The sequence below is a fragment of the Callorhinchus milii genome, unplaced genomic scaffold (assembly GCF_018977255.1).
Source record: "Callorhinchus milii isolate IMCB2004 unplaced genomic scaffold, IMCB_Cmil_1.0 Scaffold3, whole genome shotgun sequence".
Lineage (NCBI taxonomy): Eukaryota > Metazoa > Chordata > Chondrichthyes > Chimaeriformes > Callorhinchidae > Callorhinchus > Callorhinchus milii.
Genome location: NW_024704744.1, coordinates 86,102,652 through 86,129,464, shown reverse-complemented (window position 1 = coordinate 86,129,464; position 26,813 = coordinate 86,102,652). Strand labels below are relative to the sequence as shown.

The window sequence follows — 26,813 nt, the reverse complement described above, 5'->3', positions numbered from 1 at the left end:
CTCTTAATCAATAATCTACACTGCTCCTGCGTAATTCAGTGCAGCCAGTAAGTTCACATGTGGTGACAAGTCAAGACTAATGTTCTCCACAATTCTTACCAGCAAGCATCGGAATCGCATTGCATTCGGGACGCTACCCCGTGCGAAGGGCGCTATATAAATGCAAGTTATTGTTGCAACGCGGCAAATGAAGTTCTTTTGCGCGTTCGGCGATGGGTAAGACTATATTTCCCTCGATTCAATGCAGCCGGTAAGTGCGGGAGTAATGGAGAATTGGGGAGCACTGGTACAAGTTAAGTGATGATTTGTAAAATACAACTATTTTACAAAGAAATCTAAGTGGCTTTGATAGGAAACTGATTAAGGCTCGGGTATATGTACGCCTTTGACGATTATACGATTTATAAAGATAAGACTCGTACAAGGTTTACTGTATATGGGTTCCAAGTCCAACATGGGTCTTAAACCCACAATCTTCTGATGAATAGCCATCCAGGAAACTTATCGCAGTTCAGTCAGCCAGTCTATCCTGCAGTGTCCGACCTCCATCAGTAAATGCTGATACAGTCTCGGACGAGCTTAATGATATAAAGAACGAGAAAGAAAGCAAAACATTACTGGCAAGAATCAGGTAATGGAAGAAAAATAATTAGCCAATTCAAGTCCATGCATGAAGGTTTGTTCTATTTTTGCCTTACGGAAAAGCAGAACTCATAACTTAAAACATTTTTTTCTGCAACTATGAGAGGTTTCATTTTGATAGAACATAATTACTTTAAGTGTTCAACTCTCTGCTAAATTTAGCCCGACTAAATGTTGTAGGATGCAACTAGAACTTCAGTGGAATTTTTCCATCTACTCTACAGGAGCCTGGGGCTGATCATGCCAGTCACACAACATTTCAGAACAGGGTCTGCTGAATAAACATATGGAGAGAAACTCCACCTGGGTCCAGATATACTCTTATTTATGAGGCATTTCAGCAACAACAACAACAAGATTACATTTGTATAGCGCCTTTCCAGTCGGGAGGATGTCCCAAGGCGCTGGACAGAGTACAGACAGAGCCTCGATTTAATATTTAATAATGCAAGTCCATTATTTGGCAAGTTCTTAAATACAGCCTAAATATTGAAGCTGTTTTACTGTAGCAATGAGTGTCACTCTGCTTCATTTTATCCTTTGTTTTAGCGAACACAGCAAAACAACAACTTTCACTTATAACTTTCCACTCAGGGTAGCGTCTCAAGCGCTTAACAGTGGCAGAGCCTGACTCTGAGCTGGGGGTAGTGGAGAGGCGGCCGCAGGCATGGTCGAAGAGGAAATTTTTCAGACTGGACTTGAAAAAGGGGAGAGAAGGGCAAGGCAGAGGGATTGAGGGAGAGTGTTCCAAAGTTTTGGGGAATAGTGGCTGAAAGCACGACCTCAGATGGTGGGGTGGAAGGTGCAAGGGACAAGCAGGAGGCCGGTCGGTGCCAGTCAATCAGAAGCGCCGGGTGTTGGAGTGAGGAGGTTGGAGAGGTAGGCAGGTGCCAGGGAGTGAATGGATTTGAACATGAGTGAGGATCTTGAAATCGATCTGTTTGGTTATGGGGAGCCAGTGGAGCCTGAGCCAGAACTGGTGAGATGTGGGTACACATGAGTTTGGTCCGAGTCAGCATGATGGCAGCAGAGTTTTGAATGAGCTGGATCTTGTGAATGGTGGGGCTGAGGAGACCGGCAAGAAGTGCATTGGAGTAATCCAAGCGGCAAGTGACAAACATATGCACAAGGGTTTCGGCTGCATTTGGGGTAAGGTACGGTCAGAGGCGGACAATGTGGCGGAAGTGGAAGAAAGCGGTCCTGGTCAGGGACCGGATGTGGGGGAGGAAGGACAGCAGGGGTCGAACTGGATGCCTAGGTTGCTCACTGGTTTAGTGAGTCTGAGGGGAGCCCAGGGAGGTTGGGGAGTTTAGATCCTCAGAAGTGAAGACATTGACGGGAGCTAAGGAGTATGGCTTCCATCTTGTCCATATTCAGCTGCAGGAAGTTTATTCTCATGCAGGCTTTGATGTCTACCAGACAAGCTGATAAAACATCAGCAAACCTGGAGTTGGTACAGGAGGAGGCAAAGTAGATTTGTGTGTCATCCACATACATGTGGAATTTTACCTCGTGTCTGCAGGTGACGTCACCCAGAGGGAGTATATAGATAAGGAAAAGAAGAGGCCAATTTGGAGCCCTGGGGAACCCACAGGTGACCGGGCGGGGGTGGGAGGAGAAACCATTTGTTGAGATGAAATGGAAACGATTAGTTAAGTAGGACTCGAACCATGCGAGTGGGGTCCCACTAAGGTAGTTGAAGGAGGAGAGTTGATTGAGGAGGATGGCGTGATCGACTGCATCAAATGCGGCAGAGAGATCCAGGAGGACGAGGAGGTAGAGGGAGCCCTGTCACAGATAAAGAGAATGTCGTTTGCGACTTCGACAAGTGCTGTGGGCAGCCAGGGCGAAAACTAGACTGCAAGGGCTTGAGGAGGGAGAGGTGTAACTGAAGTTGACCTGCAACAATGCGTTCCAGGACTTTGGCAAAAAAGAGTAGTTTGGAGATGGGATGGTAGTTTGAGAGATTAGAGGGATCGAGGGTGGGTTTTTTGCGGAGGGTTGTGATGACAGTGGTTTAAAGGGGGAGTGGAACAGGAGGGAGACTCGTTGACCGTGTCGGCCCCTAGGAGGGGAGAGAAGGTGGAGTTGAGTGACAAGCAGCTGGGTGGGGAAGGGTTCAAGGTAGCAGGTAGTGAACGTCAACTCCGGGTGATTGTGGTTGAGAGGGAGGAGGGAGAAATGGGGGCAAAGGAGCGCAAGGAGGGTGGAGTGACAGGAGCCGTGGCAGGGGGAGAAGATGGCGTGGATGATCTGGGTGGGGTGGAAGGGAAGATGGGGGGGGGGTAGTGGGAGAGAGAACGATACAGCCAAGCGGATGTTTTCAATTTTTGAGGCAAAGAAGTCTAGGACCTCTTTGCACTTAGCGTTTGATGTGAGGATAGAGAGGACTTGAGGGGGTGCACAGAGGAGATGATGGGACAGTGGAAAACAACGTCTTTGGATTGTTGTTTGCCTCCAGGATGACTTTGGAGTAAAAGTCAGTTTTGGCCTGTGAAAGGGAGAGACAGGGGGTGCTCGAGCCGCAGCTGACGATGAATTGTGAGGCCGGATTTCTGCCATCTGTGATCGAGCATCCGGGTTTGTGTTTTGAGTGAGCGGAGATGACTGTTGTGCCAGGGGGAGTGGAAGGGTTTGGAAACAACCCTGGATTTCATGGGAGCCAGGGAATTGAAGGTTGCACTTACAGCATAATAACCACCAGAGAGAGTTATAGAATCATACAGCACTGCAGCATAGAAACTGGTCACTGAGCCCATCCAATCTGCATGGGAGTTTTTCTCCACATGAACACACTCCTCCTCGTTCCCCTTTCAGTGGTTCCTTCGTTTCCAGCATCACATAAAGTAAATGTGTAGCAAATGTTATGATTAAAAACTATTAAGATGTTAGTAATAATGCACAGGTCTCTATACTCCACCAGCGCCCGGAGATCACTTTGAAGGATAAAACATACAGGTTAAATCTTTTCGCACTATCCTCAATTACACAGTAAGAGAACAGGCTGAGTACATAATTACTGCTCAACTGCAGTTTCGAAGATTACTTCCTTTGCTGCTTCTCTCGTCATTTCTAAGTTTTAAGAATTACTTGTGGTTGATAGATAACAGTAATAGACAACGAACGCTCCATTGCACTGACATATCAACTGAGCAACTTGACAGTGGTGTTGCGTTGCAGCCTCCTGTAATGGTACGTTTTCTGGCCTTTAGCTCTCCTCCCAACTAATCCCCCCCCCACCCAGTGTTGAAATCCTGTTCTACAGCTATCAGTCGCTTTCTGGTAACTCACTTAATGGGACATTCTTCACATGCAGGTCAATAAAGTACAGTCAGGCTACTCAACCACAGCAAGCATCATGGCTGTGTCAAATCCTGGCCTCACATGTCCAAATGCACTTCCCAAAAGGTGCCATTGAATAGCGATACTGATGGGGGATGCTGGTTGACTTTATCCTTTCCCTTTTAAAAGAAATATTATTTTATAAAGCACTAGCACTGAAAAAATGTGAGCGATTCTAATGCTTCTCGACTGGACCCGCTTGTCAAAACACATTTATAACCGGAGGAACAAAACTGGTAAAATTACAGCTTCAACCCTGTATCGACCATACAATCTCATCGAGCTTGTTCTTGCAGTTGGCTAATAGATTAAAAACAGATACAGATTCATATATGGAATGAAGGTGGGATCAATGGCTCCTTTTACGTGGTTGTCAAAGTGTGCTGACACATACAGAAACCCATCACCATGCTTAAGAGTATCCAAACCAGACAGAGTTCTATGCATGCCACTTACACAGAGAAATTTCCATTGGAAATGGAATGTACACGCTTTCCCCAGAAGAAGACAGCCTGCTTACCTAATTTCAACACGTATAAGGCGCAGGACAGCAAGGGCCATGACTTGGGGGACCCCAGAGTGTGTGTTGAGATAATGCTGGAGTTTAACCAGCTAAAACCACAGAGCTTGCCATTGAAAGTACTGTGAACAACAACAACAAAATTACATTTGTAAAGCGCCTTTCACATCAGAGGACGTCCAAGAATGCTGGACAGTCAGAGTTTCGGACCCGAGCTGGGGGTCGGGATTGGGGAGGGTGGAGGCCAGGGGAGTGAAGCAGGGTGATCGAAAGCAAGGTCTAAGACAAGGGTCTTGAAGGAGGCAAGGGAGGGAGGGAGGGAGGGAGGTGGAGGGACTACGGGATAGAGTTCCAGAGGGTGGAGGCAGAATGGCAGAAAGCCCGCCCGCCATTAGTGGGGCGGGCGAGGCAGAGGACGTGAAGCAGGCTGAAGTGTGCTGAGCAGAGGGCGCGGGCAGGATGGTAGGGAGTTAGGAAGCCACACAGGTAGGGGGGAGCAAGACCATGGAGGGCTTTGAAGGTGAGGACCAGGATCTTGAAGTGTATCCTCTGTGTGATGGGAAGCCAGTGGAGTCGGGTGAGGATGGGGGTGATAGGGTCACGGAGCCTAGTGCGGGAGAGGACACGGGCTGCAGAGTTCTGGATGATCTGCAGCCTGTGGAGGGAGGAGTTGGGGAGGCCAACAAGCATCTAGCAAGCTTCCTGCTGAGCACCCTACCTGTTAGGACTTCGTCTTGTGGGAGTTGAGAATCCCTGACTGGTCTGTGCCTCCAAGTCCTACCAATGAGTCAAGCACCTCACAAAAACATTCCAACTGTACTGTAAAATTTCCATTTTATTTCAGGCTTCCTGAGTGAGAGTGCCGGATTAGTTCCAATTGCTGCTGAATTACAGCTAGTTGAGTGCCCTGAAGTACTGTGGATCCATCTGCTGCAAAACTGTTTTTGAAGCATGTATAGGATTCATCCATTTTGCACCGTTTACTTCCACCACCAGCTTTCACATGCTTATCAAGAACGGAGAGATGGGCAATCCTACTTCTCACGACACAAACTACAGTAACATGGCAACATAGAACCCTTTGTCAAAGCTGCTACGTACTGGGTAACTAGGCAACCAAAGACCAGGTCCCTGGTCTCTGTTTTAACAAGTTAGATTAGCAATCACTAAAATAAGGCTTCGGTCTTCAGACAAAGTCTACTCTCTTTAACTGAGGGTTCCAGACTGAGTCTTCTCTCCACCTTTCCCATGGACCTGCTCTCTTGCCATCTCCTTTCTATTTGTCCGATTCAATTATTTTTCTGGAGCTGTTTTCATTTTCTTTGATCGTTCATACATTGTGGGAGTGTGGGGCTCATTTTCTCTTTTCCCAAAGTGAGTTTCCTTCCCTCCTTCTACTTTCTCCTGCATCTCATTATTAGCTTCATCACCTTCCGCTCTCTTCATCCTCTCCATCCATTCAACCCCTCCCTCCATCTAATTGACTAGTGAATACAGCTGCCAATATAGTAACCATGCATTGAACATTTACACAGAAACTTCTCTCTATTCCCCCCATCCCTGACATTACACTGCATCAATGCTTCACCCCTCATTCCAACTATGTTAGAAAATGATGTGGAGTCCTGCAGCTTAATGGTTAGAGCACTCGCCTCATAAGGACCGGAAAGGCAAAACAAGTTTCCTAACTCCACATGCCTCTATTTACCTAGTAGTAAGTAGGAAGCTGGTTGATAGTTGATTGGCGGATCAGTTTTCCGGGGTAATAATTCCTTTTAAAAAAATGTGTTCACTCAATCCACACCTGTTTTGGGGAGACTGCTGTGTGCAATTGGCTTCCATGTTTCACCCACAAAATATACAGTAAATTCACTTTACAGTATATTCTGTGAAGTGCAGTGAGATGTCTCAAAGACATGATAAAATATATCAAACGCAAGGATTATTATTAATGACAAAGGAGCAACTAAAGCTGATAGTAACAGTTTACTCTGCAGCAACCACACAGAAGTACATTTTTAAACTGTAACTACAAAGTAAAATTATTATAGACCCCAGCAATAGCAAACCAGATGAAGGCCATCCCGCCTCTAATATCTCATTACAGCCCATCTCATTAAGTGGAATTACAATCAAGTCATTTAGCCCGACTCGTCCTTTCCGGTGTTTTCCCTCCACACCAGCCTCCAACCCTCCAAATCCCTCCTCCGTGTCACTCTATTATCTTTGCCCTCATGTATGCAAGAGAAAACAGATTGAGCACAAGTCTCCAATGTAACAACGTGCCATGATGAGCCACATACAGAAGGGGGAGTGAAGAAACAAACACCCCAAATGTCCCCAAATAAAAGTCGCCTTTTGTCTCCTCACCCAAGTGTAGGAGTGAGTGTTGGCAGGCCTTTCAACTGCAGAGAGCATCACAGCTGAGGCCGATCCCATTCTTATCGGATGCTGCAGGGTGTCTGGATAGCGATCAGGAACACTGGCTGTTTTCCCCTCCCTTAACCAGGGAGGCCTCGGCTAATTGTAGCTCCACACCTGCTGCCTGGGCTGAGATCAGCTGACTGCAGCAGTGACTGGGATTCGAGCCTGCGACTGTCTGGTCTTTATTTCAACAGCCAGTGCCTTCACCCACTCAGCCATCGAAGAAGCTCATGAGGCTCCAGTGTTAACTTGATACAATCGATATATAAATCAATGGAAAGCTTTAATTTCTTACCAATTTCTTCCTAACGTGGCTTTGTATTCACATCAAACCACTTCTCAAACACTAGCACAGGGACAGGCACAGGGTTTACACCCTAACATTCCTAAACGTTCCACTGTCCAATACACAAGTTCTGTATGAAAAAAAATTACACAATTCTGAACACAAGCAAAGTGGAACTGAAACACGCAATGCATTTCCAGATTCTTTCCATTCACAGTCATTCCTGGAATACTTTGTTGTGCTTCAGTATAAAAATTGCTATAAAAAATTTGCAATTTTTACACTGAAGCAATAATTACACAATAATTCTGCTCATAGTTCTGGCTTCAAAATAGATTGACCTGGTCAGATCAGGTAGCATTATCATAAAAGCAATGGTTAAAATATAATAATTACCACATTTGATATTTAGACTTCTAGCAACAACAAATTGCATGTATATGCATTCGCCAACAAATACACAGTCACTCTGCTTCACAGTAAAACCTGTGAAGCACTTTGGCACATCCTCCCGACCTGAAAGGCGTTATACCAAATGCAAGGATTATTATTATTATTTATTATACAGCACTCTTCACGCAGTAAAGTGTCTTGGAGAACTGCATTATAATGTCAAAATGTCTCAAAGCGATTCAAGGGTGATTGCTGTTAAGTGTAATGACTGTATATTTTGGGGACAAAGAAACTGACTGTGGAACACAAAAGTGAAAACAGTGAATCGAGGGCGAGCAAATGTCATCGACGTGTTCAGTGAGGTTTCTAATGTTCAGTGAGACTGAATTGCTTACCACCTACCCGAGTAAAAGCTAAGTCAAGTTTTAAAGCTTTGTCATCAGTGAAAACGGTCAATGTTTTTCAAAAAAGGTACAATTGAACTGGAGCTATTTTTTTATATACATTTTAAAATATTCCCCCCACATCTGCTTTTCTCTTTCACCTTCATATGGGGGAAGGGGAGGGCGAGTGGGCGGTGAAGAAAGGAAGACAGAACATACTGTCAAAGTTGAGAAAATAGCCACTCTCCACCCCTTAAAGACTTGCCTAAGAGGAATGAACTCCCTGTGCTCACCACAGAACACAGCTCATTGCAACCATCAGTCGAGAGAGTGATTTAAACTCGAGACTTTCAGATCAGAGTCCAAATGGTTGTGTTGAGCCTTTGAGCTGGAGAATTATTAATTCTGCGACAGTGTTGTCAAGAAAGTAAAACTCAGCAAAGGAATTACACAAGAAAGGCAAAAGGAGATAGCAGCATTTTACATAAGAAGCAGTAAGTTCAGTTTTGTGAGATCGGATGCTGCCTGTATAGTTTGCCAAGTCATACTCACCAACATTAAATAAAAGAGCTTCCCCGATGCCTCGACCATAATGACTGAACTGATCCCCTGATGACTGAACCTGAGACCCTCCCAGTATGCATGGCTCAGCAGTGAGTGGCTGAGTCACGCACAATGGGAAGGTCTTAGGTTCAATCATCGCATCACCAAGGTATCCCGATTATTAACCAGTGGCTTCTTCGAATGTGAAGATCGGGTGATGGCAGACTCAAGCTCGGATGTGATGGTCTCTATGACCAAATACATGCAGCTTGTTGACACTCACGATCAAGGCTCACACGTGAATTATGGCCAACTGGGTAGAAGATGATGAGACTATCCACCCATAAACGGGCAATACCCGTTACATCAGACATCTGATCTCACAAATGAACTTAACATAATTTGCAGCCACAAGTCTTTATACAATATTTCAAAACCTTGGAAGTTAATTGAGCAAGCTAGGCAAAGTACCAGCATCCTGAGAGAGAGCGAGCGAGCGCATGAGCAAGAAAAGAGATGCAACGAGAAAGAAAAAAATCCAATTTGACAATTGAGTCTAATTTGTGGGATTTGTAAACATTAAATCCTGCACCAATCCTGGGCCATCTCCTGCAACTCAACCATCTCATTTTTGACTTTTATCAACCCAGAAAGTGGTCAAACAAGGTTCCTGGCAGGAGACTGACATCTAAGCAAAGTTCGGCAAGAGACGCACACAATTATGAGGAGGATTCGACATCTGCAAATCCTTTTACTGATGCTGGCTATTATACCCCATAATACAGAAAGACACTTGCTCCATTCTTGAAATCTGAACATTATCCATTTAAGTATTTCCAACAAATGCAACAGGACTAACAAGTCCCAGAGTGGTAGAGACACAGGTAATGTAGAGCAAGATTCATCCCCACATAACTGGTTAACCGCCTTTTATACTCTTAATATGTTTAATAAATGTATTTATATAAAAGACGAACTTGATTGATTCAAATAAGCATTTACCAGTTTGTTATGAAACTACCCACGACTTTTTACAAGAAATTGTATTTTGTCAAAACTGTACTAGGGAGAAGCAAACCTGAGCCAATGTAGACTTATTACTGTACAATGGAGGAAATGTAGTGACCACAGAGCACAATCAGATTACATTTTCATTTTTACACACGCCTACAACAAAGTTTCCACCATTGACCCACTTCAAATCTGTAATCATTCCCCTCAATCATTTGAAGAAAGAAGAAAAAAACAGAACCGCAAGCCGTGTACAATGTCATGCACAGCCGTCCTGTACAGACCCAGTGGGGAACTCACATTTAATGTCTGGCTTCAACGGTTTGAGAATGGAGCTAATCTGGAGACAGGTATCATGATGTTGAGAAAATCAAATCAGCCATTTACAAAAGCTGCAACAAGTCCCAAAACATATTCTCTCTCAGAGCACATAAAGTGAAATGGCTACTTGTTCAATGTATTCGAGGGATTACAGAGCCTGAAACTGCAACCCAGCCTGATTATAGATTGGGGGGGGAACAAAAGTCATGCGATCTTGAATTAAAATTCCCCCTAAAGCCCAGGGGGAAAACTCTGCTGTGCCCTTTTCAAAAGACATGATTTAAAAAGAGGACAGTATAATAAATTATAATACAGGGACTTATTTTAAATGAAATTGATAAAAATATTATGATCTCTAGGATATAAACAACCATTTTGTCAACGCAGATGCATGCTTTGCAGCTATAAAAAATGTGAATTGTTTGAATAGATTGTGAAGGGATTTCCCTGCAAGGAATTTCCAGGTCACGGAGGCAATGAAGTGATAAGTGCTTTTTGCTCACAACACATCAGCATGCACTGTCCTTTCTAATTATACAGAAATCCGTTTCAATCTTGGAGGAATTTGAGATCAGATACCTGAACAGAGCTCACCATGACTGAGCTCCAAATGAATCACTGGGTGAACACACAACTCAGTGACATCGAACAGTTCATACAAGGAAGGGCCCAGATCCAGGGTATGTTCTCAATTTACCCATTTTATATTTAGCATCAATAACATTGGCCTTTGCCTTCCTCCACTGAGGAGGGATGGGCTCAGGAGAAACACAAGCATATTAAGGAGAGTTTTTATTGCTGACCACCAGCTTTCATCTTTTGCTCAATATGCGCACACATGAAAACCAGTTAAAGACAGGATTGGGGCTCAGCTGCAAGATGTTCTATGAATAAATCAGCGAATGATGCACATACTTATTATTCAATGCAAGGACAGATGACCAAAGCACCATGTTTTACAGGGAAATTCACAGCTGTTGACCAGTCTCAATGTTCTACTTCACCCAAAAACCTACATTTTGAAAATCAGAATGGATGTGAAAACCTCACAAGGAGAATTTACAGTTAGAAAAGAAACAAAAAGATTAGTACAATTTCTGCACCATGTTATAATAATCCTTGCATTTGATATAGCGCCGTATCACATCTTCGAGATGTCTCAAAGCGCTTTAAAAAATATACTGTAAAGTGAATTGACTATGTGTTTGTGTCCGAAACGCGGAAGCAATCAATTGCACACAGCAGTGTCCCAAACAGTCATGGATTGAAGTAACCAATGTATTATTTTTATTTTGGAAGGAATTATTACCCCCAGAAAAGCGATGTAACAATCGATTACCAATCAGGTTCGTACTTAATGCTAGGTAAACAGAGGTGTCTGGAGTAAGGAAACTTGCTCAACATTTCACCCTGTCCGGGAATCAAACTCAGGTCTCTTGCTTGTAAGGATAGTGCTCTAACCACTGAGCTGCAGGACTTCACCAACATTCACACATCTGTTAAATGTGTTGGATCTCACGACTGAATCATCAGTCAAAAATACCTCAGCCAAGCCCTGAACTTTAAAATTTATGAGTGCAATAAGTCAATTAGAGTTCATTTTCATAAGCACTGCTAACAAAAGAATGTTGTAACATTATGACTTTGATATAGCCCAAAAAGCAACAATAAATTATTCTCCACTACTTACCAGGCATTGCAAAAATCCCTACAATATGTGCTTTTGTTTTACAAAGAGGCAAACAAATAAAACACAATCAGTAGACACTGATCAAGTCACAGCAGTCTGATCGCAAAAGCCTGTAAGAAGGCTACTAACCTTGCCAAAAAAATTGTTTCCATGCAACTTATTGAAAATTGTGCTTTTTGTTCCATCAGTTATTACTTAAACACTTAAATGTTTGTGTCGCACACTGCACTTGTTACTCTGGCAGTTCACGGATATATTATGTATGAATCACTAAAATGAAGAATAAAACCTAGATTTCTACATGGCCTCTCAAAGATAATGGCCCACGAGTAATTACAATTAGGTGCTACAAATAACAACAACAAAATTACATTTGTAAAGTGCCTTTCATGTCGGGAGGACATCCCAAGGCGCTGATCAGTCGGGGATCAGGACCCGAGTGTAGGGGGGGAGGGTTGGGGTGACGGAGGGCAGAGAGGTAGGAGGGCGGCTGAGGCATAGTCGAAAGGGAGGGTCTTGAAGTCATGCCTTGAAGGAGACAAGGCAAAGGGATTGTAGAATGGAGTTCCAGAGAGTGGGGGCAGTTTGTCCGACCTTGCCAGCTCATGTCCAAGTCAAGCTAAAAATAAATGTATAACTTCTGCATCATGAGGATTTTTCAGTAATAAGAAAAGGGAAATCCGCAATAATACATTTACATAATGCCTTTTACAGAATTTTCACAGTGCTGGGTGAGCACTCAAGCTGGGGGTGGGAGCTGAGTGGGGCGAGCAAGGGGAAAGAGGACCAAAAATGGAGTCGAAGAGGTACATATTGTGTGTGACTACATACAGCATTCTCCCTTTGATAATTCTGTATGAAACCTGATTTAACTCCAGCAGGAATATAATCAGGGTGAAACAAAATCAAAATAGGGTGTTGCTCCAGCATCCTATGTCAGTACATTGAGTGGACAGGCAGAGATCAATTCATGTAATTCTAACCATGTAACTTCCCGATAAAAAATCCTGAACTTGTATTTCCTTGTTTAAATTTTCTTCCCTTATTTCTTCCCTCCCTCTTTTGAAGCCAATTCATGCTAAAGCATGGATCATTTTATCTTAACCTGGTGAGTTTAGGATTATTATTAGAAACCCCTTGTGCGTTAGAGCAGTGCCATACCAAGGGGTCATTCTTGATGCACATGCTAAACCATAAGCCATCAGTTCGCTACATTATAATAACAATCCTTACATTTGATATAGGGCCTTTACTTGTAGGATTTACTTTACTTATTGATGGTCGGGCCTTCAGCCTCTTTGCCCCCAGCCTTTGGAACTCCGACCCACATTCCCTTCACCTTGCTCCTTCCCTTCCGTCCTTCAAGGCACGTCTCAAGACCCTCCTCTTCGACCGCGGCTTCGGCCACCCTCTGACCCCTACCCTTCCCGCCCTCCACCTCTCCTGATCCCAAGTCCCTGCTCGGGTCCAAATCCCTGACTGACAAGCGCCTTGGGACGTCCTCCGGACTTGAAACAACAAGAACAACAACTTGCATTTATATAACGCCTTCCACACAGGGTAGCGTCTCAGAGCGCTTAACAGTGTAGTGTCTCAGAGCGCTTAACAGTGGCAGAGTCTGACTCCGAGCTGGGGGGCGGTGGCCATAAGCATGATCGAAGCATGGTAGATCTGCAGGAGTGAAGACGCTGATGAGTTTTCAGCGGGACTTGAAAAAGAAGAGAGAGGAGGCAAGGTGGAGGGATTGAGGGAGTGTTCCAGAGTTTTGGGGCGTAGTGGCTGGAAGCGCAACCTCCGGTGGTGGGCTGGAGGGTGCGAGGGATGAGCAGGAAGCTGGTGCCAGTTGGTGGAGTGGGGAGTGAGGAGGTTGGAGAGGTAGAGAGGTGCCAGGGAGTTAAAGGATCGTAAAGAGGTGCCAGGGAGTGAAAAGATCTGACCATGAGTGTGAGGATCTTGAAGTCGACCCGTTCAGTGATGGAGAGCCAGTGGAGCCTGAGCCAGAACTGGTGAGATGTAGCTATGGAGTTTGGTCCGGGTCAGTCTGTGGGCAGCAGAGTTTTGAATGAGCTGGATCTTGTGAATAGTGGGGCTGGGGAGAACGGCAAGAAGTGCATTGGAGTAATCCAAGCGGGAGGTGACAAACACATGCACAAGGGTTTCGGCTGCATTTGGGGTAAGGTACGGTCAGAGGCGGGCAATGTGGCAGAGGTAGAAGAAGGCGATCCTGGTCAGGGACCAGATGTGGGGGAGGAAGGACAGCTGGGGTTTGAACCAGATACTTAGGTTGCGCACTGGTTTGGTGAGTCTGAGGGAGAACCCAGGGAGGTTGAAGAGTTTAGATCTGCAGGAGTAAAGACATTGACAGCAGACAAGGAGTAAGGTTCTATACAAATTTAATTTGTTCTTGTTGTTAGAATATAGCGACTACATATTTGTTGTTGAACATGGCATCCAATTTGCATAACAACAACAAGTTACACTTATATAGCACCTTTTATGTCAGGAGGACATCCCAAGGTACTGACACAGCAATGTCCCACAAACAGCCATGACACGTGAATGACCAATTTCATCTAGGAGATTGTTGGTCTGGGTGAAATTCTGTTTCCTTTTCAGGCAGTCTCATAGGACCCTAAATGTCCATTTGAACACAGATGGGATGTCGGTTTAACATCTCATCTGAAGTACGGCACTTTACCAGATAGGCTAGCAAGCTACCAGAGCACATTTCCGATCTCACCCGACATTAATAAGCACACAAGCAGAAGTTGTACATTGATGTCTCCCACTCTACCCTTGTACATTTATGTCACCCACCCGAGATGAGATTATCCAACACCACAGACACAGAATTAATGCACGTACCTGGTCTGTGTAATTCATTTCCGCGCTAAGAACAGTTATTCACTAAACCACCGGGAAGCAACCATCTGGAATTCAATTCTACTTACAACCTGAAGAAAAAAGAAAGAATGGGCATTTTTCTACAACCTTATCCTATCGAGACATTTCAAATGCGCCGCATGTAATTACTGTTAATGTAATTGGGAGTATTTTTATAGACTGCCACAATTTTTATAGACACCACCTGAAAGCAGAACAGTGGAGCAATGGATTGCCATACCATCTGAAAGACAAAGCGCTTTGTGTATCCTTCCTGAGTGGGGCTTGAACCCCCAAACTTCTGACTGATCCAAAGGCAAGAGTGCTGCCATCTGAATCAGACACTGACATTAGAAAACTATCAATCAGTGACCAATCGTTCTTGTAAAAAAAAGCATTTTAAAAATGCTGCTCATCAAATATCAAATACTGTAAATCCAGCTCTGTGGTGGGATATGAAAATGTTCTTTTCTGATAATGGGAAAAATACGAACTGAACTGAGTTTGGGCAGCTTCAAGTCAATTTCCAGCAGTATTTTGGCAGTGTGGAGAGGAAACAGGATGACAAGTGCAGAATTAGGCTGTACCGCCTGAGGGTGGGAGAAAAGTACATTGTCATCAGCACTGTCCACCGAGCTTATAACATGCAAACAGCAAGTTTAAGGAGCGTAACAAGGTGCTTCAAGGACAAACAGAACATTGAAATTTTTTTTGCATGGCACAGGCACACATTATCCAGGAAAAACATTTCCTTTACACATCCAACGGTGTAAAGGAAATATTTGTCGTGGATAAAGTGTCTCTGTGCACTTCCACTACAGTTGCTCTGAAAGGGAGAGACAACACTGCAATACTCCACCTTGAGTTTCCCTCCCGCATTTCACTGTCCTCCCTGATTTCAGAGCCCACTTGCCGTTGGAATTTGTGGGCTGTTAACATGGCATTTTGACTAACAAGAGAGAAAGTAAGAGCAACATGGGACTATTTCAACCTTTCAGAAGGAATAAAAGGCCCATTAAAACTAAGGTCCTTAGTATACTTTTTACGACAATTACATTTTGGACTAACCATAGTTCTGTAGAGAACGGAAACTACTTAGTCAGGATCACCAGCACAAACGAAAAAGATATGAGTTTGTAGTAGTAATAATAATCCTTGAAATTATATTTCATCCACAACGTGTAAAGACAATCCACTTTATAGTGTATCCTGTGAAGCGCTTTGAGACGTCGCAAAGAAGTGATAAGGTGCTATATCAAATACAAGGATTATTATATTATTATTAGTAGTTATAGCGCCTTATGTCTTCAAGACGTCTCAAAGCACTTCACAGAATATACTGTAAAGTGAATTGACTGTATATTTTTTGTGTGTAATGCTCAGTTGGAAGGTTACAATCTCACCTGCCCACTGAATGGTACATCCTCCCAATGTGAAAGGTGTTATACAAATGTAATTTTGTTGTTTTTGAACATTGAAGTGTTGCTCAGCACAGGGCAATCCAGGATGTTGAGGCAGAATTGCACGCCATAAATGTGGCCACTTTCAATACCATACACTGGATACAAAGCATTGTCAAAAATGTTGCATTTTCCTACCACACTGCTGTGCGAATATCTTTCATAAGTGTTATATTACACCTGAACACCACCATCTGTCCCCAGAATTTGCACACGTACCTTCTCCCTGACAACCAATAACTCACTGATCGGGGGACTCAGATTATAATAACCTACTTTTATTGGTATTCCTAGTATTGTAGTACCCAAACCAAATGTGTAAAAAAAAATCCATTGACAGTACTTCAGAGGTGCTTATCATACTTCGGAGGTGCTTATCATATCTTCTAGGTTTCAGTGCAAACACTTGGGATAAGTAACTCCTGCATTCTGACTAAATCAGAGGCAGCTCTACAAACTGCTCCGCAGAATGTGTTCTGACAGTTCTCAAGAAGCTTACATTTTGAAAAGGAAATTGAAATTCAGCAAAATGGCAAGCTGCTCCGCTGTACACATTCTTTCACTTGGCTTTTTTTTGTTTCGAATATGGAACAAATGGAAGTCGAGGAAAAAATAGAACCCAGTTGCATTGCAGGCAATGCAAAGTGTACAATCAGAATACTGTACAACTGTATTTGGATACATTACCACCCTCCTTCAACATGGTTCTCAGTTGGATACGCACAAAATGTATATAAGCAACAAGAAAAGTTCCCACTGTGACTCAACCCAAGTTTGAGCAGGAAATACCATTCTCAATATTCGTTATGGTGAACAACCCAAATAATAATATAATAATCCTTACATTTGATATAGCGCTTTTTTACGTCTTCGAGATGTCTCAAAGCGTTTCACGGAATATACTGTAAAGTGAATCGACTGTATATTTGTGGGCGAATCGCAGCAGTCAATTGCGCACAGCAGTGTCCCACAAACAGTCGTGGATTGAGTCACCAAACTATTATTGGGTTTTGTTTTCTTGAGGGATTATTATCAGGCATGTAGAGTAAGGAAACTTGCCCAAGGTTTCCCCCTGCTGGAAATTGAACCCAGGTTTCTTGCTTGCAAGGCGATCCTCATCCTCACCTACAAGGCCATTCACGGCCTTGCTCCCTCCTACCTCTCCGACCTACTATCCCCCTACTTACCTGCCCGTACCCTCCGTTCCTCTGACTCTGGTCTGCTCCACATCCCCCGCCCCAACCGCCCTACCATCGGTGGTCGGGCCTTCAGCCTCTCAGCCCCCAGGCTCTGGAACTCCATCCCCCAGTGCCTTCGCCGCTTCCTCCCTTTCCTACTTCAAGGCCGGTCTCAAAACCTTTCTCCTTGACCGTGCCTTCAGCTCCCCTCTCGACTCTCTACCCCCTCCTCGCTCCCTCCCTTCCCTCCCCTTACACTGACCATTTCCCCCCTGCTCGGGTCCTGATCCAACTGTACAGCGCCTTGGGACGTCCTCCTGACGTGAAAGGCGCTCTATAAATGGAATCTTGTTGTTGTTGTTGTTGTTGCTCTAACCACTGAGCTACAAATCCCACCAAGCATTATCTTTGCTCTGCACCATCTCTATACCATCTGCTTAACTCAGCCTTTCTCAGGACTTCAGCACTGTGAATTTTTTTTTACTCTTTCCTCTCCTTCCCCCTCTCCCCCCCCACCCCCACCTTTTCTTCCTTCTGCCATCTTCAGACTTTAAAAACCCAATCATTGCCCTATCATTACTTCTAGACTAACCTGGTGCCCTATCTATTCCTTCCCCATTAATGTGTCCTTAGTGTCAAGAGTCTCTGCACCTTTTGCTGGGTTTCTCAATTGTAAAACAATATTCCTCGCATAGTTCCAAAAAAATATTTTTCAGCTGAGGCAGTGGGCACTGTGAGGTACGCCCAAACTTGTTCCTTTCCATTCCTTTCTCCAAAAAATGCATTTCTCACTACAGTGAGCTTGGGACACCCCATACCAACCCAGTGGGTCACGGTTCCAATCTACCCACATATAGCAGCTCAAAGCAAGGGAAATGTTAGACCTGGCTGCTAAAAGAAAAATTGGGTGTGATGGTTTTGTGGGGAGATGGGAACCTGCACAAGCCCAGGAAATAGTTTACACAGAGATCATAAAACTTTCAGTGAAAACAATGTCAACATCATAATAATTCTAACTTTCAATATTGCTCCTTTACCACAGTTTCTTCGGGAGACAAGTAAATAAAATCATACTGAAAGATTTTTTTAAAAAAAGGAAGTTTTTAATATTTTATCCAGTCTTTCTTCAGGAAAGAAAAGTTATCTGTTAAGAAAATACTTAGGTGTGATCATTTAAATTATTCAAAGAACTTAGAGCCTTTTTGGATATGTTCTTTTTTTGTTATTTTTCTAAAACATACAGCTTTCCCCTGCTGGACTTAAAGACCTTATAGTCCTTATCAGGAGAGGTTAAATGATAAGATTGCTATGATCAGTTTCCGTGACCTTTTGTACCTCTTCTCATCCAGTGATTCACTGATAACTAATACTCTTAACAGGAAACAGATCTTAGAATTCTTTCCTATTATTATATTTGCATTATGAAAAATTATGAAGAGGAAAAGTTACCATAAACAGTTACAAATTCCTGCTCCATGTCAGTTAAGAGTGATGGTATGAGCAGACAACTGTACATCTGCAACTCCCTGAAGAGGTTTCAAAAACGGCTGGGTTGAGGAAGCGGAGGAAAGAGAAAGTGAATGCACAAATACAATCTGGACCAACTTGGTCACCTACAACAACAACAACAAATTGCATTTATATAGTGCCTTTCATGTCTGGTGGACATCCCAAGGCACTACAAAACAACAGACCTCACAGAGCAGTCGGAGTATTAATAAGCATTAAAAAACATGAAGCTATTTTCATTTCACAAGACGGTAAGTAATCATCCCACCAAAAACAACGGCATTGATGCCCTTTGCACCTTAAAAAATCCTGTCCAGTTAATTCCCTTTCAGTTTTGTAACCAGGCAGTGACCAACTAAATCACCATGGCTTTTGTTTTAAGAGTTTTCATAAAGTATAAAAAGCATTACTCGTGACTGAAATTGTTCTGACTGTATGTTAACATGATCATAACAGAACAGGTTGCAGAAGGCAAATAAGTTTTATATTCTGCGTTGTGGTACATAAAATCAACGTGTGAAGTGCCAAGGTCATTTTCATATTCACATGGGGGGGAGGGAGGGGGGGGGGAAATGCGACAAGAAGTTTTTAACTAAATAGCTAAAATTGCTTTTTTCAGGAAAACCTTCTTGCATCATTTTTCTGGAGATGATGAAATGCCACTACCTCATCCCTCAGGCCTTCATCACATACAGGCTCGACAATGCAAACGTCCTGCTTGTCGACCTTCTCAACTCCTCCCTCCGCAGGCTGTAGATAACTCAGAATTCTGCAGCCCGTGTCCTCTCCCGCACCAAACTCCGTGACCCCATCTTCCCCATTCCCGCCTGACTCCATTGGCTCCCTATCCTTCAGAGGATCCAGTTCAAGATCCTGGTCCTCACCTACAAAGCACTCCATGGCCTCGCCCCACCCTACCTCTGTAACCTCCTAACCCCCTAACAACCTATACTCAAACCACTGGTTTCTGCTCTTAGCCTTGAATTCCAGTTTTATTTCTTGGGGACCAGACTTGGATGCAAATCGGCCAGGTCAGCGATAGGGGCTCACAACCCCCAAAACTCATGTAGGTGGTGATCGAAAGCAAAACATATCCTTCTTCCCCAGCTATTTGTGAGACATGTAGCAAATTGGTTGCTGAGCTTATCTAAAACTACACTTTATAGTACATCCAGTGAAGCACTTTGAGACTTTTTGACAACATGATAAGGTGGAGGAGGGTGGTGGTAAGGGTGGGTGGGGACTGTTTGGCAGTTGTAGAAAGTGAGTTAACTTAAGGTTTCCCTCACTTTCCATTATGATTACACCGTTCATCTTCATTAAACGCATCTCTGAGGTGGGAAGCACGGGGCTGAACTAAAAACCCATGTCCTGAGGTGGCTATTTTAGGAACCGACATCGAAACCAAACCCATCAACTTGCAACCTTCTACTCAAACCTAAAAGTGACCTTGTTTCGATTTCTTTTTAAATTGCTTGAAGAATTTTATTTCCTCTGATAAGAGCCAGTTATACTTAGTTTTTTTTAAAAAAATGTTCAACACTATTTATGGCCTGGTAATGTGAACTCATTTCCTCTCAACAGCAGCAGCAGTCACACAGGGGTAAATGAAAATAACCTACTCAATATGTTTTTTTTTAAATATTGTTTTTTAAAAAAGAACTGCAGAAGGCTTGCGTTGAACCCCATGAACCAAAGTTAAACAAAAAGGCTGGTGTCAAAAATGGCTGCGAGTTCTAAACCCCGGAGGCTTTATTGGCAGATAAGGTCCCTGAAAGGGACGCAGTTTTAGGCCTGCGTTGGCTTGTGTCAGCCCAGTAACATTTGAAACTCTGCTTGGTAAGCACGCTTCAAACAATCAAGCTCTTTCTTTTGTGACAATGAACCCAACACAACAACCTGAACACAAAATGATGTGCCGATCTACCACTCTGTCAGGCACTGCAGAACGGAGCAGTTCTTTTCTATGCCCTGCAACAGCAGTTTGGCTTTGAATGGTTAAAAAAAAGTAAATTTGTTAGGCTACGCGAGGCTAGTGGGCAGCCTTTTTTTGATTCTATTGGTGGAAAAGAGGCCAATCTTCATTCAGCTAAACGTATGTCTTCCTTGCTCAATATAGAGCAGGCAAATGAGGTTGGAGGGGGGAGAAGAAAAAAAGATGTTTAAAACTGACTTGGAAAAACCTTTAAATAATGGTTTAAATAAAATGCTTCACTTCTCCATTCAACTTCTCCATTTTCTAGAAATGAGAGAGCACTTCTTCGAATGCAACCTTCTTTGTTTTATTTCCCCCTCTCTCTCTCTCCAAAAACCATGAAGTGTATCTGGTACTGAACCTCGCAACTACCAACAAACCTCACATCGCTTTCCCTCAACATCGCCCACCTCTGCCACTCCTCCCACACCAGGAGTGGCAGAGGTGGGCAATACGCTAGCGGTTGAATTCAAGGTTCCCATCGTCAATTTCAAACACCTCCTTGGTCTCAACACTAAACTAGGTGGGAGAGTAAGCTCTGAGGATGATACAAAAAGATTGCAACGGGATATAGATAGGCTTGGGGAGTGGGCGAGTAGGTGGCAGATGGAATTTAATGTGTGGAAGTGTGAAGTTATTCACCTCGGTAGCAAAAATAGAAAAACAGATCATTTTCTGGAGGGGGAGAGATTAGATAGTGTTAGTGTTCAGAGGGATTTGGGTGTCCTTGTACACCAGTCTCAAAAAATTAGTTTGCAGGTGCAGCAAGCAACTAAGAAGGTGAACGGCATGTTAGCGTTCATCGCAAAAGGTTTAGAGTACAAGAGTAGGGAAGTCTTGGTGCAACTGTATAGGGCCTCGGTGAGACCGCACCCAGAGTATTGTGTGCAGTTTTGGTCTCCTTATTTNAAAAAGGACATACTTGCCTTAGAGGGAGTGCAGCATAGATTCACTCGGTTAGTTCCCGGGATGAGGGGACTGACCTATGAGGATAGGCTGAATAAACTAAGGCTGTATTCTCCAGAGTACAGAAGAATTAGGGGAGATCTTATTGAAACATATAAGATTCTTAAAGGGCTGATAAAGTAGACACAGAGGCACTGTTTCCCCTGGTAGGAGAATCTATAACCAGGGGTCACAGTCTCAAAATAAAGGGTCAGCCTCTTAGAACAGAGTTGAGGAAACATTTCTTCACTCAGAGGGTAGTGAATTTATGGAATTCACTAACCCAGAAGGCTGCAGATGCTCAGTCCTTGAACATTTTCAAGGCTGAGACTGATAGATTTTTTAAAAATAGAGGGATTAGGGGATATGGGAATAGGGCAGGTAATTAGAGTTAGGTCAGAAGATCAGCCATGATCTTATTGAATGGCGGGGCAGACTCGAGGGGCCAAATGGCCTACTCCTGCTCCTAATTCTTATGTTCTTATGTTCAACAACAACAACTTGTATTTATATAGTGCTCTTCACCCAGGGTAGCGTCTCGGAGCACTTGACAATGGCGGAACCTGACAAAAAGCCACGGAGGAGAGGGGGAAGGTGACCGTAAGCATGATCATAAACAACAAAATTACATTTATAGAGCGCCTTTCATGTCGAGAGGACGTTCCAAAGCGCTGAGAGGAGGAAAAAGGAAGCTCTTCAGGCGGGACACTCTTTAGGCCTCGACTCACTCCCACCTCTGCGGCCTCCTGCTACCCAAGCCGCTCCCTCTACCCCATAAACAGCGTCCTGCATGTTAAAGAGTCTAGTTTTATACAGTTTGCAATTCCATTTAATGTACCCTAACCTTCTACCTCTGGCAATGCAAGGAAGCATTGCTCTCAATCAGAATTCTAAAGACCTCTGTACAGCATTTAAGGCATAACTGCTGATGGTTTATAACATCTGGCCCCTTCCCTTGTATACGTTATTTCTCTGTGTAACGAGGAGCATTTACACCTCTACCTCTATAAAACAACGCGGTTTATTTCTCAGTAAAAACCTCTCTTCCTGTCAGCAGACCTCATAATAACCCTGGTCCAACTTCAGTTGTGCTCATTAGTTGCACAGGAAAAACAGTGGCCACTATAGTAGTTACAAAAACAAATCAGTCGTTGCACTTGGCATTAATTAACCTAGAGTGCTTTGACACTTGAGAAAGCAAAATGCTTAATCCTTGCATAATACAAGTTCTTCTGGAAAATGTAAGCAGTGACAGTGGTACTTCATCTGCAAAATACCTGGTCACTGCAATTTACAGTGAACACTGTGAAGCGTTTTGAGACATTCACGATGTGATAAGGAGTGAAGTCAAATGCAGGGATTATTACTACTTTGCAAATGAGCTTGAAATGGAATGAGATAAAATCCAGGCGTTTAAAACAATTGACAATGGCTCTGGAAACCACAAAGATTTACAATGCCATTTTATCTACTAACCACACCCTTGGCCTTCATTGCTGCATGCACATGTATTATCAATGACACCACCCTTTTTGCACCTCCCTCTCCTTTTGCCTTCGTTTGGTCATCTTTAAGCATTGAGACCAGCACAGCCTAGGCTGGAATGTGAATCTAAAAAGTTTTCTCAACTTCCTTCTCGCCCCCCTCCCCCTTTTCACCACCCCATCACACACAACCATCACCAAAAAGTTTTAATGAACTCAAAATCATTTCGGTTTAGGGAAAAGGTCGAAGTTTAATATGATTGCTGTACTATGGCACAGTTTGAAAAACAGGCCTTCTCCACAAGAGAGCCCAGTATTCCAAAGCTGCAGCATTCTCACCCTGACTTTCACTCATGTAATCATTATAATAATAATAATAATCCTTGCATTTGATATAGCGCTTTTCACGTCGGGAGGACGTCCCAAAGCGCTTCACAGAACACACTGTAAAGTGAATTGACTGTAGATTTGTTAAAATATAAAAATTAAAGGGGAAAGAAACAAAATGCATCACAGATAGAACATTCTCAAGCTTCCAGACACAGTCATCACATCATTCCAGGCCGACAAAACATTTATAGTAGCTGAACTCACATTCTTTGCAGCTCAAGGTCACAATTAAGAAAAACCTCTGTTCGTTATCTTCCAAACATGCAATGACATTCAACCTCTTTAGACACTGCTATTCCGGGAAATCCACTGGGTGTGGGTGGAAGGCAGGTGAGACACCGAGGTGTCCGAAGCACTTATTTAAACCCTAAAACAACTTCCTGATTGCTTCAATAAGCATGCACCACACGATTTCCACTCCTTAAAGAGACAGTGTTCCCTTAGGTTTCAGTCTGGTCCTGCAGTCCAAACAGTGCCAATCTACCCCATTTTGGTGTCAAAATGGCTGTCAGCCTGATACACTAGTAGCACTCCTGCCTGTGAGTCACAAGGTTGCACGTACAAATCCAATCTCGGGACTTGGAATCACATCGTCAAAGCTGACATTCCAATGCAGTGCTGGAGTGCGCTGCATTGTCAGAGGTGCTGTCCTTCAGATGAGATGTTAAACCAAGATCCTGTCTGCATGTTCAGATGAATGCTAAAGATCCCATGGCATTATTCAAAAAGAGAAGGGAGTTTCTCCTGGTGTCCTGGCCAACAAATCCCCCAAATAAAATTTGGTCACTCATGGCTGTTTGTGGGACACTGCTGTGCACAAAGTGGCTGCTGCATTTTACCCACAAATACTGTAAAAATACACAAATATACTTCTTCAGTATATCCTGTGAAGTGTTTTGAGGCATCTTGATGATGTAATATCAAATGCAAGGATTATTATAATAGGATTATTATTATTATTAATAAAGTGTGGAATCCAGAACTATTTTAAAGTGACAGAGGGAAAGATTCAGCAAATTAATACTCATATACTAGTTAGCCTTAGTTCATATGAGGAAGGATAGTTCAGAACCAACAGAATTAGATGGACTGACAATACAGAAACAGGCCAACTAGTCTGAGCTGGTGTTTATACTCCACAGGAACCTCCACCCTTCCTAATTCCCTCTTCTATACCTCCTTATTCTCTTCTCACTTAACTATGCATCAATTTTCCTCTTAAATATATCAACGCTTTCTACTTCAACCACAGCTTCCGACAGTGAGTGCTACATTTTCACCTCCTTCTGTGTAAAGATTCGTCCAAAACACACACACACACACAGAGTAATTTAGGTCAAAATTTTAAATACCAAAAAATACTCAGTCTTGCTTTTGCACACATGTTCACAAGGTTGATGTATTTTTCTTAAAATGAAAACACTGGTCTCTAGGTTTGTTTCACCGCTATAAAATCTCACCCCAAACTTTTAAATGAGCCACTCTCACACACAAAATAAATTTATGATGTTCACAATGTTGCAATCTGTAGCCTTTCACATCATTTCTGGGAAACTGCAAATCAGATCTATGGAGAAGTCCTGGTCCTGAACTGTACTACAGTTGGATCCCAGCTCACAAATGCTCCATGACAATTAAAAGATGTTTGCAATATAGTAACTTGTATTGATGATAAATGCAACAGCACTGCTTCCCAGGAGTATACTTATTCTATTAATCACACACACACACACACACACACATACAACAATAATTCCAAAACAAAATTCTGACTTTCAACAGCACCAACTGTCAGATTTAAGTGCTGTACAACCAGTGGTTATACACCGAAAACACAGCAATCCAAGCACAGGGGAAGAGAGACTAATCCTGCACTAATTCCCAGTGATTAAGACATTCACTGAAATGACAGTAATAACTAACTGGGGCAAAAAAGCCTTTAGTATATTTTCACAAACTGAACACTGCAGCAAGCTTTACACTTCTGTAAAGCACATTTCTTTCTTCAAATATTCGCTCAGAAAATACACACGCACTACAGTATATCATATGAAACGCTTTGAGATGACCTCCTCATGTGAGATGCACAATACCAAATTCAAAGATTATTAAATAACCAGCTGGAGCTCAAATCCATTATGTAAATAGGTTGCCCCCTGTATCTCATGGGACATTTGAAGTAGCACCTTCCCCCAATATCAAATGATAGGAAGTGCTACCCTTGCACAGGCTCAGCTAAATACAACAACAAAATTACATTTGTATACAAGTAAGCAAATGAGCTTTGTTGGACTTTCTTGATTCTCATGGTCAAGAAAAGAAACCTCAGGAAACACGGAAGCTGACCTTGTTACCCAAGACTGTGAGTGAACTGCTGCCTTTTGTTAAAAGAAATTTTCAGTTGTGGAAAAGCTATTTTTAAAGATTTTTTCTCCCCTACTTAGCACACAACATTCCCAAACCTCAGCCAAGACTGACCTTATCTAACCACATGAATGAACTGGAACGATTCCTTTCATTGGCTGAGGAAGTGCTTCACCATTCATCATTCTACTGTGCTGACAGCAAAGGCTGGATGTTGGGGAGGGACTGACTGCGATGGGGGAGGGAATGGCTGGGGGAAGGGAGGAATTGAGGTTTGAACCCACGCTCTACCACTGTGTGGCGAAGCACAGACTTTTGTTTCAAAGTTCTACACCAACACATTGGCCCTCCTTGGCATCTGACATTTAAACATAAAGAAGCCACACAGACAAAAAACATGCCATGGATACTCAAGAGTTTCTTTCTTTCCCCCCACTCCTCATTCAGCGTCAACAACTTCTGGTTACTGAAAATTCAGAAAAACTAACTGGCAGTGCAAACGAGTCACAAACCCTGCGGTCGTTGAAATTGTACTTCTCATCTCAATCCTTCTGTAAAACTTTATCCATCATTCTTTTCCTCCGCGACATTGGAGTACTATGTCCGTAGTAGCTCTGGACATCAAAACCAGTTTCATATAACAATAAATATTTCTTGCATTTGATATAGCGCCTTATCAAGTCTTCGAGACGTCTCAAAGCGCTTCACAGAATATACTGTAAATGACTTGACTATATATTTTTTGTGGGAGAAATGCGGCAGACAATTGCACACAGCAATCGTGGATTGAGTGACCAATTTTTTTAAAAAAGGCATTATTACCCCCAAAAAGAATAAGCCAATCGACTAACAATGGGGTTCCTATGTATTGCTAGGTAAACAGAGGCGTGTGGAGTAAGGAAACTTGCCCAATGTTTCACCCTCCCTGCATTACAACGATGAACTTTTTACCTACCCATGAGTGGGTGCATAACAGCAATGGTGTTTTCCCCATTTGTTGAGGTTAAAAAAAAATTAAAAATGAGTTTCATGGGAATGCTTCATGATTTAGCCTTGAAACACAATGTGAA

General features: G+C 43.1%; 1 protein-coding gene across 6 annotated transcripts in view; it reads right to left on the bottom strand.

Moving 5' to 3' along the window:
- The window catches only part of LOC103178003 (transcriptional-regulating factor 1), a 120,661-nt gene that overhangs the window by 65,565 nt on the left and 28,283 nt on the right, over positions 1-26,813 (bottom strand). For 4 of the 6 annotated variants that reach the window (XM_007892460.2, XM_007892467.2, XM_007892466.2 and 1 more), the window contains exon 2: positions 14,421-14,509. The exons of the other annotated variants lie outside the window; for them this stretch is intronic. The gene's annotated coding sequence lies outside the window, so the exon portion shown is untranslated. The remainder of the gene's footprint in view (positions 1-14,420; positions 14,510-26,813) is intronic. 6 annotated transcript variants of the gene reach the window in all.